Here is a 26,339-nt window from a genome sequence, read left to right on the forward strand (position 1 = left end):
TTTGCTTGTAAAATTGTCTTCCAGCCTTTTACACTAAGGTAGTGTTTGTCTTTGACCCTTAGGTATGTTTCCTTTAAGCAGCAAAATGTAGGGTCCTGTTTATGTATCCTGTTAGTTAGCTATGTCTTTTTATTGAGGCATTCAGTCCATTGATGTTAAGAGATATTAAGGAATAGTGATTGTTACTTCCTGTCATTTTTGATGTTATTTTTTAAATTTTATTGGTTAACTTCTTTTGGGTTTGATGAAAGGTTACTATCTTGCTTTTTCCAGGGTGAAGTTTCCCTCCTTGTATTGGTGTTTTCCTCCTATCATCCTTTGTAGGGCTGGGTTTGTGGATAGATATTGGGTAAACTTGGTTTTGTCATGGAATATCTTAATTTCGTCATCTACGGTGATTGAGAGTTTTGCTGCATATAGTAGTTTTGGCTGGCATTTGTGTTCTCTTAGAGTCTGCATGAGATCTGCCCATGGATCTTCTAGCCTTCATAGTCTCAGGTGAAAAGTCTGCTGTGATTCTGATAGGTCTTCCTTTATATGTTACTTGGCCTTTTTCTCTTACTGCCTTTAATATTCTTTCTTTGTTTAGTACATTTGGTGTTTTGATTATTATGTGACAGGAAGTATTTCTGTTCTGGTCCAGTCTGTTTGGAGTTCTGTACGCTTCTTGTATATTCATGGGCATCTCTCTCTTTAGGTTAGGGAAGTTTTCTTCCATAATTTTATTGAAGATATTTGCTGGCCCTTTAAGTTGTAAATCTTCACTCTCATCTATGCCTATAATCCTTAGGTTTGGTCTTCTCATTGTGTCCTGGATTTCCTGGATATTTGGGTTACAATCTTTTTGCATTTTGCATTTTCTTTAACTGTTGAGTCCATGGTTTCTATGGTATCTTCAGCATCTGAGATTCTTTCTTCTATCTCTTGTATTCTGTTCTGGATATTTGCATCTCTGTCCCCTGATTTCTTCCCAAGGCTTTCTATCTCCAAAGTTGTTTCCCTTTGAGTTTTCTTACTTGTTTCTACTTCTGATTTTAGATCCTGGATGGTTTTGCTTAGCTCCTTCACTTGCTTGTTTGTGCTTTCCTGCAATTCTTTAAGAGATGTTTGTGTTTCCTCTTTCATGACCTCAGCCTGTTGACCAAAGTTCTCCTGTATTTTTTTAAGTGTTTTTTGCATTTCCTCATTATTGGCTTTTGTATTTTCCTGGATTTCTTTCAATGATTTTTGTGTTTCCCTTGCAAGGGCTTCTAACTTTTGATCCATTTTCTCCTGAATTTCTTTAAGTATGTCCTTCATGTGTTCCTGTTCCAGCATCATGACCCGTGATTTTAAATCCAAATCCTGTTTTACTGGTGTGATGGGGTATCCAGGACATGCTGGTAAAGGAGAATTGGGTTCAGATGTTGCCATATTGCCTTGATTTCTGTTAGTGACATTCCTGCATTTGCCTTTTGCCATCTAGTTCTCACTGGTGTTACTTGGTCTTGTCAATGCTGGACTCACCAGTGCAAGCTGCCCCTTCCCATGTGTCCTCTGGTACACAGCTTACCTCCTGCACTGCCTGGAGACAGGGTGCTGTTGCCCATGCTGTTCAGATCCCGAAGCAGACACCTGATGGCTCCTGCTGGGGCCTTCTGGATTCACTGGAGCACATTGACTTCTCCCTGCTGGCTGCCCGGAAGCCCCTCTTGCCTCTTGCAGGACCTGGAGATGTGGTTTTGCCACCCAGGCTGATCTGGATCTGGAAGCGGAGAGGTCTGCAGGCTACCACCAGAGGCCTCTGGACTGGAGCCTAAGCTCTGTGCCATAGGAGCAAGCTGTGCTGTGAGCTCCCAGACTGCCTCTGGGTGCACACCAGGTCTCTTGCACTTCCTGGAGACCGAGTGCTGTGGCCCAGGCTGTTCAGATCCCAAAGCAGGCACCTGAAGGCTCCTGCTGGGGCCCACTGGATTCACTGGAGCACACCGACTTCTCCCCGCTGGCTGCCCGCAAGCCCCTCTTGCTGAATTCATGAAATTCTTAGGTAAATTGGTTGGGTTAGAAAATATCATCCTGAGTGAGGTAACCCAATCACAAAAAAAACAAAAAACAAAAAAACAAAAAAAAAAAAAACCCACATAGTATACACTCACTGATAAATTGATATTATCCTCAAAAACATGAATACCCTATATGTAATTCACACACCACATGAAGCTCAGGAAGAAAGAACAAAGTGCTCATACTTTGGTTCTTTTTTGAAGGGTGATTAAAATATCCCATGGGAGGAGATTCAGAGACAAAGCATGGAGCAGAGACTGAAGGAAAGACCATTTATAGACTGCCCCACTTAGGGATCCATTCAATATACAGTTACTGAATCCAGACACTATTGCACATACCAACAAGTGCTAGCTGACAGGAGTCTGATATAGCTGTCTTCTGAGAGCCTTGCCAGTGTGAGACAAATACAGAAGCTGATGTTCACAGCTAACCAATCAACTGAGCACAGGGTCCTCAATGGAGGCACTAGAGACAGAAGCCAAGGAGCTGAAGGTCTTTGCAGCCCCATAGAAGAAACAATATTTACCACCCAGTACCCACCAGAGCTCCCAGGGACTAAACCGCAAACCAGAGTACACATGGAGTTACTCATTTCTCCAGTTACATATTTAGCAGAGGATGGCCTATGAAGGCTAAATGCCCTAGTGTAGGGGAATGTGAGGTCAGGAAATGGGGAGTGGGTGGGTTGATGAGCAGGGGGAGGGCAGAAGGTATAAGGAATTTTCTGTGGGGAAATGAAGAAAGGGGATAACAATTGAAATGTAAATAACACCAATGTCTAAGAAAATGCTAAGTGCTTAAAAAAGAAAAGAATAAGTTTCCACATTACACATTCTTAATGCTTTCTTATTCTATTAGAAATCTCTTGTGCACAATATTGTCTCTAGTTCACTTTGCATTTTGTATATATTTTTAGGGGATGCAGTTCCTTCTATTTAAATGGTTCTAATCTCCTTCAATGTATTCATACTTTAAGTTCAAGACAGAAGTTGATTGCATCCCTCTGTTCAAGTTCTAAATAAAATTCAATATATTCTCAATAACTGGACAGGAGTGCTTGCAAAAGCTTATTGTTGGGGAATGAGAATTTGCATGAGTGCAACATTGTGTCACACTGTGAAGCTCCCAGTGTGAATCTGGCAGGGAAATCCCTCCTAGAACCACTAAGCAGCCAGGTAGCAACAAAACACACAACTGTGTCACTTCACACACTGGATAGACTTCAGCATTGCTTCTTTCCATATTTCCAGCAGAAAGCACAGTTGTAACACATGCTAGGTGTTGATATGTATATCTTGTGTGAACTCACCTACAGAGCTGTGAAATGTGGGAAACTAATTGAAAAGCAAGAAATGGTGGAGTGAAGATGTATGAAAGCATCAAAGACCATATTTATAAATTCTTTAATTTTACTATTTATATATTCTTTAATTTTACTGCTTCTTGCATATTGCAATACATTACACTTAAGATTTGGAAGTTTATTGCATATAGCCTGTAAGTAAGCTTTGTGTTTCATCCTATGTCATTACTTTAGCACTCATTAACTCAACTCATGTTAAAATTACACTAAGATTATTTTAACGTAATTTCATTTATCAGTTCTCATGTTAAGCAGCATAGGCAACATTTTATGATACATTTACAGGGAAAATATCAGTAAGCACAATTGCAGCCACAAACCATGTGGTTCATATGTACTCTGTATTTTGGCCACTGCTGGGTGTAGGACACTCTGCATGGGTAGGCAAAACAGAGTGCTAGAGTACTTTTACTCTGCGGTGGCTCATTGGCAATTGTCTCAGAGGACAGATGGCCTGCTGCTGAAGACTTAGGCAGCCTGACTTGGTAGGTGAAGGTGTTCTCCATTTTTCCCATGGCAGTTCTTGATGAAAGGAACAGTTGTTGATTTCAAACGGTTTGTTCATTTTTCATTATAGAAAATGTGTACATACTACCCTCTCAGGGTGGACCAAAGATTAAATACCTTTGGGAGAAGGAATGTCTGAGAAAGGAATCATATTGCCTAAACCTTCAGGGTCTCTAGATAACTAGTTAGCATGGAGAGCTCTCATTCTGAGCTATGTGACCTATGTGGGAAGTATGCTACTGTCTATGAGTAGGGAGATGCCTACTGTCTGAGGTGGGTGCCTGGGTGCCAGGGTCTTGGATACAAACCAAACTAAGTTTTCTAGCATGGTTCACTTTCCCACAACAGAAGTATCAACAGGCAAAAATTTAACTTTTTAAACAAAACTAATTCCCAAGTTGTTCATCTCAATAATTTCACCATATATATTTTTCCTTTAATGTTCCCAACATATGAAGCTATGGAACTGAGTTAAACTTTGCTTTTGACATGCAAACTTTTTCTTCTTCTTTTTCTATTCTTTGCTTACATTCCAAATGATTTTCCCTTTCCCTGTTTCCCCCTCCACAAAAGTCCCATAAGCCCTCTTCTCTCTGCCTGTTCTCTGATATACCCCTTACTACTTCTCTGTCCCAGTACTCCCCTAGAGTGTTGGATCAAGCCTTTCCAGGAACAGGGAACTCTCCTTCCTTCTTCTTGGGAGTCATTTGATATATGAATTGTGTCCTGGGTACTCAGAGCTTCTGAGCTAATATCCACTTATTAGTGAATGCATTCCATGTGAGTTCTTTTGTGATTGGGTTACCTCACTTACAATGATATTTTCCAGATCCATCCATTTGCCTAAAAATTTCATAAATTCATTGTTTTTAATAGCTGAGTAGTATTACATTATGCAAATATACCCCATTTTCTTTATCCATTCCTCCATTGAGGGACATCTCGGTTCTTTCCAGCTTCTGGCTATTATAAACAGTGCTGCTATGAACATAGTGGGACATGTGTCCTTATTGCGTGCCAGGGAATCCTCTGGGTATATGCCCAGAAGTGGTATTGCAGGGTCCTCTGGAAGTGTTATGCCCAGGTTTCTGAGGAACCATCAGACTGATTTCCAGAGTGGTTGGACCAACTTGCATTCCCATCAGCAGTAGAGGAGTGTTCCTCTTTTTCCACATCCTTGCCAACACCTGCTTTCTTCTGAGTATTTAATCTTAGCCATTCTGACTGGTGTAAGGTGAAATATCAGGATTGTTTTTATTTGCATTTCCTTAATGACTGGTGATGCTCAACACTTTTTAAGGCACTTCTCAACCATTCAAAGTTCTTCAGGTGAAAATTCTTTCTTTAGTTCTGTACCCCATTTTTAATAGGAATATTTGGCACTCTGGAGTCTAACTTCTTGAGTTCTTTGTGTATATTGGATATTAGCCCTCTGTTGGATATAGGGTTGAAACAGAAGGAACGCAACCCAACTCATTCTATGAAGCCACAATTACGGTGATACCAAAACCACACAAAGATCCAACAAAGAAGGAAAACTACAGGCCAATATCCCTTGTGAATATCAATGCAAAAATACTTAATAAAATTCTTGCCAATCGAGTCTAAGAACACATCAAAATGACCATTCACTTTACTCAAGATGAAGTAGATTTCATCCCAGGGATGCAGGAATGGTTCAATATACAGAAATCCATCAATTCAATCCACTAAATAAACAAACTCAAAGAAAAAAAAAACCACATGGTCATTTCATTAGATGTTGAAAAAGCATTTGACAAAATTCAGCATCCTTTCATGCTAAAAGTCTTGGAAAGAACAGGAATTCAAGGCTTATACCTAAACATAGTAAAAGCAATATACAGAAAACTGATAGCCAACATCAAACTAAATGGAGAGAAACTTGAAGCAATCCCACTAAAATCAGGGACTAGACAAGGCTGCCTCCTCTCTCCATATCTTTTCAATATAGTACTTGACGTACTAGCTAGAGCAATTAGGCAACATAAGGAGGTCAAGGGGATACAAATTGGAAAGGAAGAAGCCAAACTATCACTGTTTTCAGATCATATGATAGTATACTTAAGTGACAAAAAAAAAAAAACCAAAAAAAAAACAAAAAAAACCCCACCAGAGAACTCCTATAGCTGATAAACAAGTTCAGCAAAGTGGCTGGTTATAAAATCACCTCAAGCAAATCAGTAGCCTTCCTATACCCAAAAGATAAGCAGATTGAGAAAGAAATTAGTGAAATGACACCCTTCACAATAGCCACAAACAATGTAAAGTATCTTGGGGTGACTCTAGCCAAAAAAAGTGAAAGATCTATATGAGAAGAACTTCAGGTCTCTGAAGAAGGAATTCGAAGAAGACCTCAGAAAATGGAAAAATCTTCCATGCTCATGGATTGGCAAGATTAATATAGTAAAAATGGCTATCTTTTCAAAAGCAATCTACAGATTCGATGCAAGCCCCATCAAAATCCCAACTCAGATCTTCATAGAGTTAGAAAGAGCAATTCTCAAATTCATCTGGAATAACAAACCAAAAAACAAACAAAACAAAACAAAACAAAACAAAACAAAACAAAACAAAACAGGATAGCTAAAACTATTCTCAGAAGTAAAAGAACTTCTGGGGGAATCAGTATCCAGGACCTCAAGCAGTAGTACAGAAAAATAGTGTTAAAAACAGCATGGTATTGGTACAGTGACAGGCAGGTAGGTCAATGGAATAGGATGGAAGACCCCAAAATGAACCCAAACAGCTATGGTCACTTGATCTTTGACAATGGAGCTGAAACCATCCAGTGGAAAAAAGATAACCTTTTCAACAAATGGTGCTAGCTCAACTGAAGGTCAGCCTGGAAAATAACGTGAGTTGATCCATTCTTATCTCCTTGTGAGCTTGTCCTAAGTACTAGTACAAGTGAACTTGTACTAAGCTCAACTCCAAGTGGATCAAGGTCCTCCATATAAAACCAGACACACTGAAACTAATAGAAAAGAAACTGTGGAAGACAGTTATGGACATCGCCAGAGGGGAAAATTTCCTGAACAGTACACCAATAGCTTATGATCTAAGATCAAGAATTGACAAATTGGACTTCATAAAATTACAAAGTTTCTGTAAGGCAAAGAACACTGTCAAGTAGACAAAAAAGCAACCAACAAATTGGGAAAGGATCTTCACCAAACTTCTTGTATGAAAAGCAAAAACTTCTACTGAAACTGTATTGTTTTTGACAATAACTGCATGTAATCTTGCTGGACTGTAAAAAAAAAATTACTTCTATCTAAATATTTTCCATAGAAAATCTTAGGTGCCATTGACAGAGGTAGAAAAAGAGATATTTATAAGCCACACACATCCAAAATACCTTAAGGTTGTAACTTATTTATATTTAAAATATGCGATTATAAATTATATGCTACATATTGTATATATAATATATGTACACATATAATTTAAATTATACAAAAGATTTTTTAGTGCCTATTTCTCAAACTAGGAAATAGCCTAAATATCTTCTTTAAAATTTTTGTTCTGGAAAAAAAAAATCACTGAAACTTAGATGACTATAATTAACTAAGAAAAATATGGTAGTGGCTAATCATACATTATTTTATCCAGTTTCTATGTTAATGACATAAAACTAATGACAGGAAACAGGTTTGGAGACTTGGATCATAGTTCGATTTATAAGTAGTTTTTTATTTGAGGTCATTTGTTAAGAACTACCTGAAGCAAAAGTTCCTGATCTCTTTTTCTCTAGCAAAATTACCATTCAGAATATGAAATTACTGAGTATCTATCAACAAGTAGATTGAATAGAATTTGGTATACTGCCTTTAAATTAAACATTGGACAGCACAATTTTAGGCATTAAAATATAAGCAATTAAGCACTGTACAGCCTAAAAGAGGAAAACAACTTAAATAGCTCTAGCAGTTATTGGAAGTTTTGATCGAAAAACTGGAGAAAGTAGAAAGAACTGTGAATGCCATCAGAGAGAGAAGTTCACTCTATGTTTCAAAGACAAAGGGAATGGTGATAAAATTTAATGTGGAAGAGCACTGCAGATAAGGTTCCACAGGGAAAAAGCAAAGTATTCAGAGGTCAGTTCATGTGTTCTTGGAGAATTTTCTAAGTATTTCTATGAATGTGTATTATGTAAAATATCCATTACAAATTATTTGCTATAGAAAACTCAAATTGTACATATTAATAATAACAATTGTTCAGAAACTATATACAGAATACTTTCTAAAGCATAGAACTTAAAAGACTATGAATCTAGAGAAGTTATTCCTAATAATTAATCATAAACTACAAATGAAGACTAGCAGATCCATCCTAATATATAGTAGAACAACTGAGTAATCAGACTGATCTGATAGTAAGATTTGTTGTCATTTAATGACTGTGTCAAAACTACTTTCAAACATTTGAAAAACTGTTTTAATGTTCTACAAGTAGCATACATTATCATTGGGCAATGAAATATTAGGAATGAGAATGCAAGACAAAAGAATGTTTATAAAGAGTTTAGAGATTCATAATTTTATTGAAGGGAGAAGACAAAGCCATTGCCAGTTCACATTCTTAGAAAGCATGGCTGACAGGCACTCTTCAAATGAAAAACAAGAGATTCCAGAAGAAAAACTTGATTTCAGAAATTCATAGAGTGTTTAGCTGCACAAGTGAATTTGAAAGAGTAAACATATTTTGCCTTGAATGTTTCAAACCACAATGTATTAAAAATAAAAATAACAGTTTCATAAAGACTGTAGCATTTGAAGCATATTACAAACACACCAAAAAAGATGAAAAAATAGAAATCATTTCTGCTTTTAAGTAGTTCTTCTTGTCACTGAAATGATGAACTTTTATCTTACTTTTTTGAGCCCACTACTCACTACTTCTTTAATCCTAGTTATCCCCTAATGCTGTGTTTTTCCAATATAATTCCTTCCATCTGTTAAGAAATCACAAAAATACCATCTCCTGATCAATCCTACAGAAGCCACTGCACTCAGAGCAGTTGGAAAGAACCCCCTACCCCCTCCAAAATCCCAGAGGTGCTGCTCGGGACTCAGTGGACTTGGGACCCATCACCCACCAAAAGCCCCACTCTCTTGAATACTCCTCCCCTTCTGTTACTTCCTTCCCTTCCACTGTTAGTTCCATTCAGCTGGGGCAGACTCTTGCCTGGTCTGCTCCAGTGAAGACACTGATCCATCCTAGCGATCTGCACTCAGAACAGTTGAGAACCTGATGCACTCAGAGCAGTTGGAGCCTCTGCACTCAAAACAGTTGAGGATCTACTGCACTTAGAATAATTGAGGAGCATTTGGACAGCATCTGGACTGCTTCACTGAAGATGCAACAGTTTGAAGGCCTCCCAGAAGATCTATTGCAGTCGGGTCAACAGATCAGCAGCTTCTCTGACCCTGTGAAGAGCTCCCAGTTGCAAGGCGCCACAGGTGGTCTGCTACAGCTAGGTCTGCTGGCCTACGAGGAGACCTGATGATCCCAGGGACAAAAGATGTAGACTACAGACACTCATCAGAAATATCCAGATGTCAAATTACAAGCACAAGATGATAATAAACAAGCCAATATAGATAGGCATCATCAGAACCTAATTTTCCTACCACAGCAAGCCCTGAATTCAGCACACCTGAAAATCAGGAAGCTGACCTAAAATCCTATCTCATGAAAATATTAGAGTGCTTTAAAGAGGTTATCAACAACTCACTAAAAGAAATAGAGAAAAACACAGGTAGACAAGTGAAAGAATTGAATAAAGCCATCCAAGCCCTAAAAGTAGAAGTAGAAACAATAAAGCACACACAAATGGAGGCAATCCTGGAAATGGAGCACCTAGGAAAGAGGTCAGGAATTGCATATGTAAGTATCACCAAGATAATGCAAGAAAGAGAAGAGAGAGCCTCAAGTGTAGAAGATACTGTAGAAAAGATTGACAAAACTATCAAAGAAAATTCAAAACATAAAAAAACTCCTAACCGAAAGCATCCAGGAAACTTAGGATACAATGAAAAAAAAAAAGAATAATCAAAATGGAGAACAAAGATTCCCAGCTCAAAGAACCTGAAAATGTCCTCAACAAAATCATAGAAGAAAACGTCCCCAACCTAAAAAAAGATATGGCCATAAACGTAGAAGAAGCCTATAGAACACCAAATAAATGGACCAGAAAAGAAAACCCTCTCATAACATAATAATCAAAACACTAGACACACAGAACAAAGAAAGAATATTAAAAGCTGCAAGGGAAAGGGCCAAGAAACATACAAAGGTAGACCTATCAGAATTACACCAGACTTCTCAACAGAGACTATGAAAACCATAGGAGCCTGGTCAGAGGTCATGCCGATTCTAAGCCAACACAAATGCCAGCCCAGGCTATTATACCCAGCAAAACTCTCAATCAACATAGATGGAGAAACCAAAATATTCCAGGACAAAACCAAATCCAAACAGTATCTATCTACCAATCCAGCTCTATAGAGGTTTCTAGAAGGAAAACTCAAGCACAAGGAAGATACCTGCACCGAAGAAAGCATCTCACAACAACTCAAATAGGAGACAAACACAAGTACATAAGGTGACCTCTTCAACAGCCTACTCTCACCAATGGACAAGGCATTGAAACAGGAAATAAACAGAGACATGGTGATACTAAAAGAGGTTATGAACCAAATGGATTCAACAGACATCTACAGAACATTTCACCCTAAAACCAAAGAATACAACTTCTCAGCACCTCATGGTACCTTCTTAAAAATCAACCATATAATAGGTCACAAAACAACCATCACCTGTTACAAGAAATTTGAAATAATACCATGCACCCTGTCAGATCACCATTGCCTAAGTCTTCTCTTCAAATACAGCAAAAACTCCATAAACCCAGATAAATATGGAAACTGCACAACTCTTTACTCAATGATAACTTGGTTAAGAAAGAAATAAAGAAAGAAATTAAAGGCTTCCTAAAATTTAATGAAAATATTTACATAACATACCCAAACATATAGAACACAATGAAAGCAAGGCTAAGAAGAAAGGTCATACCACTTAGTGTTATGAACTTTAGTCCAGATAAAGAAACTGGAGAGATCTAACACTAACAATAGCATACCTAAGAGTTCTAGAACAAAAAGAAGCAAACTCAGCCAAGAGAAGTAGAAGGCAGGAATAGTCAAACACAGGTCCAAAATTGACCAAATAGAAACTAAGAAAACAATGCACAGAATTAAAAAAAAAAAAAACCAGGTGATGGTTCTTTGAATCAATAAGATAGATAAATCTGTAGCCTGGCTATCTTAAGGTCTGAGAAGCAGTATTCCAAATTAACAAAATCAGAAATAAAAATGTAAACATGACAACAGAAATGGAGGAAATAAAAATAAATCATCAGATCCTACTGTAAAAACCTATACTTGGCTCCTCCATCTTGGCTCCTAGGCACCTGACAGATCTGACAGATAGTACCAGGTACACAGACATATCCAGAGTCTAGCATTGCTTGGGTTCCAGCCTGTCGGGCTTCTACCTACACCCAAGGCCTGGGAAGCTCTGAGGGCTGTCTGTATGCCAACCATGTCAGGGGACTTTTGCCGTGCAGAGTGATCAGCACTTGGAAAAGGTCCCCTTAGCATCCGCCATTTTTGCTCCCTGATGGAGCATATGGGCAACACCAGGTTCACAGACACAACCCTAGTAGATCATTGCTTGGGGCAAGACACACCAGGGCTCCAATGGCACCCAAGAAGAGGGCAACCCAACAGCAATCTGTGCCAGGGGAAACCCAGTCATCCAGCAGGGTGGAAATAGCCTTACAGGCTCACAGGATGATCAAGCACCAGCCAGTGACAAAAAGACCAACCAACGCCAGAGAAAACCAGATGACAAAAGGCAAATGTAGGAACATTACTAACAGAAATCAAGGTAATATGGCAGCATCTGAATCCAATTCTCCAACAACAGCAAGTCCTGGATGCCCCAACACACCAGAAAAACAAGATTTAGATTTAAAATCACTGGTCATGATGCTGTTAGAGGAACACAAGAAGGGCATAAATATATCTCTGAAAGAAATACAGGAGAAAATGGATCCAAAGGTAGAAGCCCTTACAAGAGAAACACAAAAATCATTGAAAGAAATGCAAGAGAACATGGGTCAGAAGGTAGAAGCCAATAATAAGGAAATGCAAAAAACACTTAAAGAAATACAGAAGAACTTGGGTCAATAGGCAGAAATCATGAAAGAGGAAACACAAAAATCTAAAGAATTACAGGAAAACACAAACAAACAAAAGAAGGAACTAAGCAAAACCACCCAGGATCTAAAATCAGAAGTAGAAACAGCTAAAAAATCACAAAGGGAGACAACTTTGGAGATAGAAAACCTTGGGAAGAAATCAGGGGACATAAATGCAAATATCAACAACAGAATACAAGAGATAGAGGAAAGAATCTCAGATGCCGAAGATACCATAGACACTATGGGCACAATAGTCAAAGAAAATGCAAAATGCAAAAAGCTTGTAACCCAAAACATCAAGGAAATACAGGACACAATGAGAAGACCAAACCTACGGATTGTTAGGTATAGATGAGAGTAAAGATTTACAACTGAAAGGGCCAGCAAATATCTTCAACAAAATTATGGAAGAAAACTTCCCTAATCTAAAGAGAGAGAGGCCTATGAATATAAAAGAAGCCTACATAACTCCAAACAGACTGGGCCAGAACAGAAATACCTCCTGTTACATAATAATCAAAACACCAAATGTACTAAACAAAAAAAGAATATTAAAAGCAGTAAGAAATAAAAGGCCAAGTAACATATAAAGGAAGACCTATCAGAATCACACCAGACTTCTCAACAGAGACCATGAAAGCTAGAAGATCCTGGGCAGATCTCATGCAGACTCTAAGAGAACACAAATGCCAGCCAAGACTATTATACAAGGCAAAACTCACAATCACCATAGATAGAGAAACCAAGATATTCTGTGACAAAACCAAATTTACATCTTTTACAAAGATATTATTTTTACAAATTGGGTTGTATTATCTTTCTACAAACCCAGCCCCACAAAGGATAATACATGGAAAACGCCAATACAAAGAGAAAAACTACACCCTGGAAAGGAGCAAGATAGTAACCTACTTTCATCAAACCCAAAATAAGATAATAAATCAAATATAAAAATAACATCAAAGTGACAGGAATCAATAATCACTATTCCTTAATATCTCTTAACATCAATGGACTCTATTCCCCAATAAAAAGACATAGACTAACAGACTGGATAAGGAAACAGGACCCTACAATTGCTGCATACAGGAAACACGTCTCAGTGTAAAAGTCAAATACTACCTTAGAGTAAAAAACTAGAAGACAAATTTACAAGCAAATGTTCTCAGGAAACAAGCCAGAGCAGCCATTCTAATATCAGATAAAATTGACTTTCAACCTAAAGTCATCAAAAGAAACAGGGAAGGACATTTCTTGCTGGTCAAAGAAAAAAAAATCCACCAAGAACTCTCAATTCTGAACATCTATGCTCCAAATGCAAAGGCACCCTCATTCGTAAAAGAAACTTTACTAAAGCTCAAATCATACATTGCACCTATCACAGTAATTGTGGGTGACTTTAACACTCCACTATCTTCAATGGACTGATCAGGAAAACAGAAACTAAACATGGACACAGTGAAACTAATTGAAGCTTTGGACCAATTGGATTTAATATATATATATATATATATATAATTTCATCCTAACGCAAAAGAATATACTTTTTTTCTCAGCACCTCATGGTACCTTCTCCAAAATCAACCATACAATTGGTCACAAGACAGACCTGAACAAATATAAAATTATCTAACTAATCCCATGCCTCTTATCAGATCACTATGGAGTAAGAGTGGTCTTCAATAGCAACAAAAACAACAGAAAGGACACATAAACATGGAGGCGGAAAAATACTCTACTCAGTGAATACTCTACTCAAAGAAATAAAAGAAATCAAAGACTTTTTAGAATTTAATGAAAAGTAAGTCACAACATACCCAAATCTATGTACACAATGAAAGAAGTGCTAAGAGGAAAACTCATATCCCTGAGTGCCTCCAAAATGGAACTGGAGAGAGCATACACTAACAGCTTAATGGCACACCTGAAAGCCCTGGAACAAAAGGAAGCTAATTGATCCAGGAGAAGTAGAAGACAGGAAATCATCAAACTCAGGGCTGAAATCAATCAAGTGGACACAAAGAGAACCATACAAAGAATTAACAAAACCAGCAGCTGGTTCTTTGAGAAAAGCAACAATAATGATAAACCCTTAGCCAGACTAACCAAAGGGCACAGAGACAGTATCCGAATTAACAAAATTAAAAATCAAAAGGGAGATAAAACAACAGAATCTGGGGAAATTCAAAAAAGCATCAGATCCTACTACAAAACCTATAATCAACACAACTGGAGAATCTGGAGAAAATGGACAATTTTCTAGACAGATATCAAATACCAAAATTAAATCAGGATCAAATAGATCCTCTAAACAGTCCCATAACCTCTAAAGAAATAGAAGGGGTCATAGAAAGTCATCCAACCAAAAAAAGCACAGGGCCAGATGGCTTTAGTGCAGAATTCTATCAGATCTTCAAAGAAGACATAACACCAATACTCTTCAAATTATTCCACAAAATAAAAACAGAAGCAACACTACCCAACTCGTTCGACGAAGCCACAATTATGCTGATACCAAAACCACACAAAGATCCAACAAAGAAAGAGAACTTTAGGCCAATTTCCCTTATGAACTTCAAAGCAAAAATACTAAATAAAATTGCCAAACTAATCCAAGAACACATCAAAATGATCATTCACCATGAACAAGTACGCTTCATCCAAAGGATACAGGGATGGTTTAATATGTGGAAATCCATCAATGCAATCCTCTACATAAACAAACTCAAAGAAAAAAAACCACATGATCATTTAGATGCTAAAAAAGCATTTGACAAAATTCAGCATCCTTTCATGCTAAAAGTCTTGGAAAGAACAGGAATTCAAGGCCCATACCTAAGCATAGTAAAAGCAATATACAGCAAACTCGTAGCCAACATCAAGCTAAATGGAGAGAAACGTGAAGCAATCCCACTAAAATCAGGGACTAGACAAGTCTGCCTCCTCTCTCCATATCTTTTCAATATAGTACTTGAGGTACTAGCTAGAGCAATTAGACAAGAAAAGGAGGTCAACGGGATACAAATTGGAAAGGAAGAATTCAAACTATCACTATTTGAAGATCATATGCTAGTATACTTAAGTGACCCAAAACTCCACCAGAGAACTCTGATAGCAGATAAACAACTTCAGCAAAGTGGCTGTTTAAAACATCAACTCAAGCAAATGAGTAGCCTTCCTATACTCAAAGGATAAACAGGCTAAGAAAGAAGTTAGGGAAATGACTCCCTTCACAATAGCCAATAAACAATATAATGTATCTTGGTGTGACTCTAACCAAACATGTGAAAGATCTCGATGACAAGAACTTCAAGTCTCTGAAGAAGGAAATTGAAGAAGATCTCAGAAAATGGAAAAATCTTCCATGCTGGTGGATTGGCAGCATTAGTATAGTTAAGATGGCCATTTTGCCAAAAGCAATCTACAGATTCAATGCAATCCCCATCAAAATCCTAACTCAGTTCTTCATAGAGTTAGAAAGAGCAATTCTCAAATTCATGTGGAATAACAAAAAACCCAGGATAGCTAAAACTATTCTCAACAGTAAAAGAACTTCTGGGGGAATCCGTATCCAGGACCTCAAGCAGTACTACAGAACAATAGTGTTAAAGACTGCATAGTATTTGTACAGTGATAGGCAGGTGGATCAATGGAATAGGATTGAAGACCCAGAAATGAATCAACACACCTCTGGTCACTTGTTCTTCAACACAGGATCTGAAAACATCCAGTGGAAAAAGATAGCCTTTTCAATAACTGGTGCTGCTTCAATTGGAGGTTAGAATCCAGAAGAATGTGAATAGATCCATTCTTATCTCCCTGTACTAAGCTCAACTCCAAGTGGATCAAAGACCTCCATATAAAGCCAGACACACTGAAACTAATAAAAAAGAAACTGGGGAAGACCCTTGAGGACATGGGCACAGGGGGAAAGTTCCTGAACAGAATACCAATATCTTTTGCTCTAAGAGCAAAAATTGACAAATGGTACCTCATAAAATTACCAAGTTTCTGTAAGGCAAAGGACACAGTCAAAAGGACAAATTGGCAACTAACAAATTGGGAAAAGATCTTCACCAACTCTACATCTGACAGAGGGCTAATATCCAATATATACAAAGAACTCAAGAAGGTAGACTCCAGAGAGCCAAATTACCCTATTCAAAAATGGAGTACAGAGCTAAACAAAGTATTTTCACCTGAAGAACTTTGGATGTCTGAGAAGCACCTTAAGAAATGTTCAAAATCATTAGTCATTAGAGAAATGAAAATCAAAACAACCCTGAGATTTCATCTCACACCAGTCAGAATGGCTAAGATTAAGAACTCAGAAGGCAGCAGGTGTTGGCTAGGATGTGGAGAAAGAGGAATACTCCTCCACTGCTGGTTGGATTGCAAGCTGGTACAACCATTCTGGAAATCAATTTGGTGGTTCTTCATAAAACTGGGCATGACACTTCTGGAGGACCCTGCTATACCACTCCTGGGCATATACCCAGAGGATTCCCTGGCATGCAATAAGGACACGTGATCTACTATATTTATAGCAGCCTTATTTATAATAGCCAGAAGTTGGAAAGAACCCAGATGTCCCTCAATGGAGGAATGGATACAAAAAATGTGGTACATTTACATAATGGAATACTACTCAGGAATTAAAAACAGTAAATTGATGAAATTCTTGGGCAAATAGTTGGAACTGGAAAATATCATCCTAAGTGCGGTAACTCATTCACAAAAGAATACACATGGAATGCAGTCACTGATAAGTGGATATTAGCCCAGAAGTTCTGTATACCCAAGACACAATTCACATATCAAATCATTCCCAAGAAGAAGGAAGGAGAGGGCTATGGTCCTGGAAATGGTTGATGCAGCATTGTAGGTGGTTGCCAGTACAGAGAAGTGGGAGGGGGTTGATTGGGTAATAGGTGGAGGGAAGAGGGCTTATGGAATATGAGAAGGGTGGAACTGGAAAGGAAAAATCATTTGGAATGTAAACAAAGAATATAGAAAATAATAAATAAATAAATAGATAAATAAATAAATAAATTATATATCTCCCAATAACTAACTATCTAACTAACTAACTAACTAAATAAATAAATAAATGACTTTTCTGCCAAAAAATGCTTATACTCAACAAAACTGGAAAATCTAGATGAAATGGATGGTTTTCTAGATAGACACCACATACCAAAGTTAAATCAAAAGCAGATAAACTATGTAAACAGGCCTAAATTGAACAAAGAAATATAGGTAATTAAAAACCTCCCAATTGAAAAAAGTCCAGGGCCAGACAGATTTAGTGTAGAATACTACCATACTTTTAAAGAAGATCTGATACCAATTTTCCTCCAACACTTCTTAACTCATTCTAGGAAGCCACAATTACTCTGATACCTAAAGCACACAAGGAGCCAACCAAAAAAGAGAACTTCAGACCAATCTTGCTTATGAATATCAATGCAACACTACTCAATAAAATTCTTGCAAACCGAAAGCAAGAGCACATCAAAACCCCCATTCACCATGATCAAGTAGGCTTCATCCCAGGAATGCAAGATTGGTTTAATGGACAAAAGTCCATTAACATAATCCACTATATAAACAAACTCAAAAAATCACATGATCATCTCCTTAGATGCAGAAAAAACATTTGACAAAATCCAACGCTCCTTCATGTTAAAGGTATTGGAGTGATCAGGAATTCAAGGCACATACCTAAACATAATAAAAGCAATATACAGCAAACCAACAGCCAATGTCAAATTAAATGGAGACATATTTGAAATAATCCCACCGAAATAGGGGACAAGACAAGGATGTCCACTCTCCCCAAATCTATTCATTATAGTACTCAAAGTGCTAACTAGAACAATAACACAACAAAAAGACATCAAGGGGATACAAACTGGCAAATAACAACTAAAGGTATCACTATTTGCAGACGATATGATAATATATATAAGCAACCCCAAAAATTCTACAAGAGAACTTCTCCAGCTGATAAACAACTTCAGCAAAGTAGCTGTATGTAAAATTAACTCAAATAAATCAGTAGTCTACCATTATACAAATGATAAACAGGCTGAGAAAGAAAGTAGGGAAACAACATCCTTCACAATAGCCACAAATAATATAAAATATATTCGGGGAAACGCTAACCCAACAAGTGAAAAAGCTGTATGACCATAATTTCAAGTCTCTCAAGAAAGAAATCAAAAAAGATGTCAGAAAATGGAGAGATCACCTATGCTTGTGGACTGGCAGAATTAACAGTAAAAATGGCCATCCTACTAAAGGCAATCTGTAGATTCAATGCATCAAAATCCCAACACAATTTTTCAAGGACATGGAAAGAGCAATTCTCAAATTCCTCAGGAAAGGCAAAAAAAAAAAAAAAAACAAAAAAAAAAAAAAAAAAAACAAAAAAAAAACACACAAAACAAAACAAAACAAAAAAAACCCCAAACAAACAAACAAAACAAAAAAAAAAAAACAAAACCCAGAAAATCAAAAACAATTCTTAACAATAAAAGTGCTTCATGGGGGAATCACCATCCCCGACCTCAAGCTTTACTACAGAACAATAGTGATAACAACTGCATGGTATTGGTAGAGAGACAGACAAGCTGATCAATGGAATAGAATTGAAGACCCAGAAGTAAAACCACACACTTATAAACACTTGATCTGTGACAAAGCAGCCAAAATATATACAATGGAAAAAAAAAAAGAAAGCATCTTCAATAAATCATGCTGCTCTACTAGTAGTCCGTATGTAGAAAAATGAAAATAGGCCCATTTTTGTCATCTTGCAGAAGGCTCAAGCCCAAATGGTTCAAGAACCTCAACATAAAACAAGATACACTGAATATAATAGAAGAGAAAGTGAGAAAGAGCCTTGAACTCATTGGTACAAAGGGAATTTTCCTAAATAGAACTTCAATGGCTCATGCTCTAAGATCAAGAATTGATAAATGGGACTTTGTGAAATTGGAAAGATTCTGTAAGGCAAAGGACATAGTCAATAAGACAAATCAGCAACCTACAGATAGAAAAAAAAATCTTCATTAACTTCACATCTGATAGAGAGCTAATATCCAAAATATATAAAGAACTCAAGAGACTAATCACCAAAAAAACCAAACAACTGCATCAAAAAATGTGGTATAAAACTCAACTGAGATTTCACAACTGAGGAATCTCCAATGGTTGAGAAGAACCTAAAGAAATGTTCAAAGTCCTTACTTATCAGAGAAATGCAAATTAAAATGAACCTGAGATTCCACCTTACACCAATCAGAATGGCTAAGGTCAAAACCTCAGGTGACACATGTTGGAAAGTATGTGGAAAAAGAGGAACATTCCTCTATTGCTGGTGGGATTACAAATGGTGCAAACACTCAGGAAATCAGTCTGGAGGTTCCTCAGAAAATTGGAAGTAACTAAAGTCCCAGTTATACTACTCTTGGGAATATACCCAAAAGACGCCCCACCATGCCAAAGGGGCACGTTTTCAGCTATTTTCTTAGTGGCCTTCTTTGATATAGCCATGGCTAGAAACAACCCAGATGTACCATAACAGAAGAATGGATACAGAAAATGTGGTTAATTCATACAATGGAATATTGCTCTGATATTAAGAACAAGGACATTCTGAGTTTTGCAGGAAAATGGATGGAACTAGAAAATATCATCCTAAGTGAGGTAACTCGGACCCAAAAGGACATGCATGGTATGTACTCACTAATAAGTGGATATTAGCCAAAAAAGCACAGAGTACCCAACATACAGTCTACAGAACTCAAAAAGTTCAAGAAGCTGAAATGCTCAAGTGAGGATGCCTTAGTCCCACTTAGAAGGACAAAGAAAGCAATCACAAGTAGGGAAGGAGGGAGAGACCTGGAAGGGAAATTGGATGGTGGGGCTGGGGGACAGAGGGGACCCTATTCTGGTATTGGATGAGGGAAAAGGACTGAAGCCCTGAGAGCCAGCAGAAAGAATGGAAACAGATGAACTCTGGAAATAGGAGGTTTGGGGGACCCTCCAGAATGCACCAGACACCTGGGAGTTAAGAGACTCTAGGGTCTCAAAGGGAGGGATCTTAGATGAAATGCCTGACAGTAGGGAGAGGGAGCTTATAGTACCCACGTCTAGCAGGAAGAAAGGGCATCAAATGAGTGAGAGGGGAGCCATCCCACAGTCGCAACTCTGACCCATAATTGTTCCTGTCTGAAAGAATTACAGGGATAGAAATGGAGAGGATCCTGAGGAAAAGAAGGTCCAGAGACAGGCCTAAAGTGGAATCCAGCTCAAGAGAAGGACCCAAGGCCTGACCTTATTACTGAGGCTATGAAGTACTCACAAGAAGGGACCTAGCATGACTGCACTTCAGAAGATATATCAAGCAGTTGAAAGAATCAGATGGAGATATTTGCACCCAACCAAAGGAGAAGCAGCTGATCCCATTTGTTAAATTAGAGAAAGTTAAAAAAAAAGTTGAGAAGAGCAATCCTGTAGGATGACCAGCAGTCTCAATTAAACTGGGTCCCTGAGATCTCTCAAACACTGGGTCACCAAACTGGCAGCATACACCAGTTGATGTGAGACCCACAACACACATAGAGTAGAGGACTGCCTGGTCTATGTTCATTCAGAGATGATGCACCTAACCCTCCCTGAGGGCCCCAGGGAGTTTAGAGTACAGGTGGGATGGGGAGCAGGGACATCCATGTGGAGACAGGGGATGGGGAGGGGCTATAGGATATGGAACAGCCAGAGGGTGGATGGAGGTAGAGGAAATAAAATATGGAATGTAAAAATAATTAATTAATTAATTAAAAGAAAATGAAACCACAAATTTGACTATATTTCTTCATGTCAAGGTCTGGAAATTTTATTATATTCTTGACATATCTTTCCCTTTCAAACTATTATTATACTGTGATTAAATATTACAGTGCACCAAGATGCCTTATATTATCACATGTAATTTATAATGAAAAAGCATTTCATTTTTTGTATCAGATATTAGAACAATCCCTTACACATAGCAGGTAATCAAAAATACTCTAAGAGATGACAAACTAAAAATGATGCAAATTTAATTTTGTAACAAAATAACATTGAATTCTTTCACTTATTATAACTGACAAATATGTTAAGTTGCCACCAAAGCTATACTTGTAAATATTTGCGAACATTTAGCTAACATTTCCATGTTCTTTTGCAGAACCAAGTGTGCATTACTGCAGAATTCAGGATAGAGATCAATTTTGAATTCCCAAATGAGGCAAGCATCCAATACAGGATTGTTCCAACTGGCAAAATTCTGACATGTTTGTTTATCTTCCTAATACCTTTAAACATACAGTGTGAAGGTCTGTTGATTATATTGATCATGGCACATCCTGTGGAGTTTTGTCTTGCTCTCTTCCAAATAATAGGCTCACCTTGAAAATGTAAAGGTCAAAACGTGGTAAAGGTTAAAGCTTCTTGATTGACAAGCATTTATTTCTTTCATGGGATTAAGTTTCCCCTAAGTCATTGTCACTGATTTTCTTCTGCCAGAAGCTATAAACCTTGTCCAACAACCATAGCAATTGGATGAAAATAAGGAATAGAAATAAATCAAATCAAGGCAGAAGAGAATCACCAAGGTGACATGATTCCTTCTGACAGAATTTTACATTCTTATTCATATTTGTCTTAAGTGTTTTTCCCAGGAGAATTTGACCATTTCTAAGGCTCAAAATGTGATTATTTGAACTGGATTTTTTTCACATTAGTGTAGAATTATCTGAAAAGGTCCTTTTAGCATTGTGCAAGGTTTGATTTTTTTTTCCTCCAAAGACTTTTGGGGACAGATTTTGGCATCTTTGGAAATTATCAGGGAATTTCAGCATTGCAGATCAACTAGACTAAAGATTCAATGATGGAAGATATGGGCTTTTACGGATATGCACACTATTATCCCTGTAATTATTAATAGTATTGTAAAAGATGTTTTAATCTGTTGAAAGCCTAGATAATATCTTATAATGTTTTAAGGATTAATATAACTTATAATTATACTAGACTTTGTTTCAGAAATTATAAGTGGAAATATTTATGTCATAGAGGGATATATATTATATATACATATATATATATATATATATATATATATATATATATATATAAAACACATAGCATATGTATATACCATAATACAAATATAAAAACCAACAGTCAAGGACAGGCACAGAGTTAATTTCAAAAGTGTGTTCATTCAAAACTGCATCATCACTTGTTTATTTAAGTCACTGAGTTTATTTTTATGATTTAGCATAAAGGGATATCAATTTTAATTATCACTCTTCATAGGCTAATGAATTCGTGTTCTGGGCTTCTGTGCAGTAAGCAGGGCTGTAGCTAATTTCCAAAATGAATCCCACATCTCCATTAACATGATGACTGTCATTATGAGGAACTTATGCTTATATGATTAAGTAGGAAATGTGATTTGAAAGAGACTGGTAATATCATACTGCTTTATTGTATTCTAAAAGAGCTCATTCTAACAGTTCAAACATGAAACAGCACTTTAAAAACAAATATTGTAAAAAGTCATCATTTCTGTATAAATATTAAAACTGAAAAGATATTAAAATAAATTAATTTGAATTTAAGTCAAATAAATTATCCTTAAGATAAAAACATTTACAGGAACTGGAAATAGAAAGTAATAAAAGAATTTCTTCTATATACTCATACATATAGTTTGGCAAAATGATCTATATTTTACCCTTTCAAAATGTTTTTACACTTTTTCTTATTAATTAAATATTTTATTTATTATTTCTCAACATCTCAATTTGGGATTTGTCCTCCCAAATCTCCCCTCTAAGAATTATTTCTCTCCTTCTGCTTACCTTTAATTTGGAGAGGGTGCCATCCCAGGCATCCTCCTGTGTGGGGGCATCAGTTCTTTACACGATTCGGCCTATCCCCTCCTACTGTGGCCAAACAAAGCAGCCCACTGCTACATATGTGATGGGGGCCTTGGAACAGCCCATATGCTGTGCTCTTTAGTTGGTGGCTCAGTAATATGGTAGCTACCAGGGGTCCAGGTTGGTGGACACTGTTAGTCTTATTGTAGGATTGCCAACTTGTTCAGTTTGTCAATTCTTCTATTCTTCAATGGGCTTCCTGATTTCTGTTCAGTTCCTGGCTGTGTGTATCCCTTAGCTTCTGGGTAGAACCTCTCAAAGGACAGTCATTTCCTGTCTGAAGAACAACATAATATCAGTGATAGGGTTAGGGACTGGTGCCTATCCATGGGATGGATACCAAGTTGGGCTTGTAACTTGTTGGCATTCCTCCAGTCTCTGCTTCAATTTTGTCCCTACATTTCTTGTAGACAAGATCAATTTGGGTTGAAAATTTTATAGGTGGTTGGTATCTCTATCCCTCCACTGCAGGTACTGTTTGACTACTGGAGACAGTCTCTTCAGGTTCTGTATCCTCACTGTGGGGAAGTTTGGCTAAGATCACCCGCATTGTGTCTTGTGAGCCTCTCCTATCCATGGTATCTGGGATTTCCTAGAGATTTACCCACTCCCTACCCCAGCATCTGAATATTTCCATTCATTCTCCAGGCCCTCTAAGGCCTTCTTATGTCTCTCCCATTTCTTAATCCTTCCCTGCTATTCTGTTCCCCATCACTTTTCTCACCAAAGTCCCTCCTTCTCTCTGCTTCCCCTTCCAGTGAGATTTTTAGTATCCTCACTTGGACCTTCCTTATTGTTTATCTTCTTTGGGTCTGTGGGGTGTATTATGGGTATTCTGAACTTTTTGGTAACATCCACTTATAAGTGAGTATATATCATGCATGTCCTTTTGGGACTGGGTTACCTCACACATGATATTTTCTAGTTCATTATTTCCTTGTTTTAAGTAGGAGAATAATATTTCATTGTGTAAATGAACCACATTTTCTGTATTCACTCTTCAGTTGAGGAAATTCTGGCTTGCTTCCATATTCTGGCTTTATGTAAATATTTCTTTGGTTTTTAAGACAGGATATTTTATTATAATTTATAATGTATTCATTATGTATTAGTTTAGAAATATAGATTTTAAGATGTATTAAAATATATGGTGACTGCTTCCTCAACTCTTCCAGTAAGAACGAGAAATAAAAAGACAGTTCCTGCCTAGCAATGCTATAGAGATGGGAGAGGAGGGGAAGTGCATCAGTGACACATGCTATTAGGTCCAAAGCAGTCCCTCAGAGCAGTGTTAGTGACTATATTCTACCAGGAAAGACTTCGGCTGTGTAAGCAGAAGGAATTTTATTGTGTAAACAAAGGACTAAAGCTTGGTTTCTGTTTACCAGAAATCACCTTTAATTTACTAGAAACTTCCAGTAATTGCCTGCAAATGTCAGCTATTTCAGGCAATTTCATGTTCCTAATGAATCTAAACAGCCAGTATCAGCTCACAGACACCTCATTCCCACACCTCTTCACCCCTTACTCTTCCCTACTCCCCACCAGCTTTCAACTCTTATAAAATCTGCTTCCCTTTCAATATTGTCTCTCCTCACCCACTCATATAGAGATAGCCTTGACAGTTTAGTTCCCACCCCCTACACCAAGTCTTTATACCCCAAACTTCACCAGTTTCAGGAATTTTGTTTATCTATGCATTTGTGGCAAGCTAAAAGAAATAATTCCAAGACTGTCAATGGAGAAAGCAGACTCAATTTTGTAATGAGGAGCCACTTTGATACACTAGTTCTGTTAGGGATTCAGTTTACTGTGAAACTTGTTTACCTATCTCCGAATTGAGCTTCACCCCATGCTATGATTATAAACTACTTTCTAACAGGAGTTCCAGAAGTTTCTTTCACTGCCGTTCTTACTTCTGTAACTATGCTTTCTTGTAACATCCCTCAGCCCCCCTTCCAAAACACTTATAGACACATCCTGCAATTTTGTACTATTAAATGAGTTTAAGAGATTGGCTCAGAGCTGATTTTTTGTTTTCCATTTTAGGAAAGAAAACTGCCAGTCTGGCTAGCTTTAGAGGGCACTGAGTAAAGCTCTCTTTGCTTTGGATATAATTTGGGTTAAAGTTTTTTCTTCCCAGGCTGGTAGGATTAACACAACCTGAACTGCATTTAATGAAAACTAACTTTTGCCAAAAGATTTTCACACATATGTATAAATGGTAACTTTGAAAGGACAATGCATTTGTTAAACTTGTTGAATTTGCCAATATTTTAGATATTGATATGTATTTCAAAAATAGAGATAAGCAATAGGAATCTAGGCAAGAATTGCTAGAAAACACCAACATCTCAAATTATGTAAATTTACATATGTACATAGATTAAATGAAAACTATATAAGAACAGAAAAAATAGATATTGGTATAATAATGCCTACATAGTAAAATAAAGATTTAAAGTTCATAATATTGAAAATTCTAACTTCACAAAGTTTAATAAAGACAAACAATCTAATGTGTGTAATGTAAAATATATATTTTATTATATAATGCTTACAATGCAATATTTATAAATATATGTAGATATATAAACTATAACTACATAATAGCACAAAAATATTACTAAAGACTACATTTTATTTTTCAGTCATAGAATTTGAAAAAGAATATATGACTTTCAGAATGTAGAGGTTAGAATGACAAATCAAAATACCACAAAGGATAATTTCAATTAACACTAGAAATTCTTGCCATTACTACTGAGCAGTACAACAGTATACATTTGATATATGTTTAGAATGGAAGCATTCACTCTTAAGTTCTAAGAACTGAGTAAATATTTTTATTTATAATCAGATATAGTTCACGTAAAAAGTCTAGTCAATGTTTATAAAAATGCTATCTATGGGCACCTCACTTCCAGAAGATCCTGCTATACCACTCCTGGGCATATACCCAGAAGATTCCCCAGCATGTAATAAGGAAACATGTTCCACTATGTTCATAGCAGCCCTATTTATAATTGCCAGAAGTTGGAAAGAACCCAGATATCCTTCAACAGAAGAGTGGATGCAAAAAATGTGGTATATCTACACAATGGAGTACTATTCAGCCATTAGAAACAATGAA

This window comes from Apodemus sylvaticus, chromosome 9 (genome assembly GCF_947179515.1).
Source record: "Apodemus sylvaticus chromosome 9, mApoSyl1.1, whole genome shotgun sequence".
Lineage (NCBI taxonomy): Eukaryota > Metazoa > Chordata > Mammalia > Rodentia > Muridae > Apodemus > Apodemus sylvaticus.